Source organism: Eimeria mitis, genomic scaffold (genome assembly GCF_000499745.2).
Source record: "Eimeria mitis Houghton genomic scaffold, Emh_scaff3718, whole genome shotgun sequence".
Taxonomy (NCBI): Eukaryota; Apicomplexa; class Conoidasida; order Eucoccidiorida; family Eimeriidae; genus Eimeria; species Eimeria mitis.
This window is the reverse complement of record NW_013572061.1, coordinates 1-666: the sequence shown is the minus strand read 5'-3', so window position 1 is coordinate 666 and position 666 is coordinate 1.

The following is a 666-nucleotide window of genomic DNA, read 5'->3' as shown; positions in this document are numbered from 1 at the left end:
TAGCGAATCTCTGCAGCGTTATTCTGTGAGGTAAAAGAATTCTTAAGTATGGTTTCATGTGGGCTTAGCTTGAGGCAATAGTAGTTTAGCATGGTCTGCACGATGTTAGCCCAGGAACTGTAGCATGATGGTCTGTATACAACTTGCTCTCTGGCGCTAACCGATGACAGAAACCAGCTGCAGTATAGGTAAATGCTTAAAGCAAGAGTTTCCCAAAAACAGCTGACCTCCTTCTTGTGTCCTCAGGCCTCCTAGGCGTTAAGCTCAGGCCAGGGCGTTGTGTGGAGGAGGCAGCCTGATCTGGGGTTGCAACACGCCTCGCTGCGGCTGGTAATACAAGCCAGCCTCACGAAAGCACACAAGGAAGCTTCGATGGAGCTTCCTTTGCTGCATGCGTTACCGCTAAATACCTTAACGAACGTTTGCATACGCCTAGACGCAACCTACCAAGGTCAATTGAAGGCTCCTGTGCTGTAACGCTAGTTCCCTGGCCTTTATCTGACCAGAGACGAGCCGCAATGAAGGCAAAGACTTAAAGCAAGAGTTTCCCCAAAGCAGATGACATCCTTCCGCGGTACCTAGGCATCCTGGGCGTCGAGCCCAGGGCCAGGGTGTCGCGGGGAGGAGGCAGCCCGAAATGGGGTTGCAGCGCACCCCGCTGCGGCT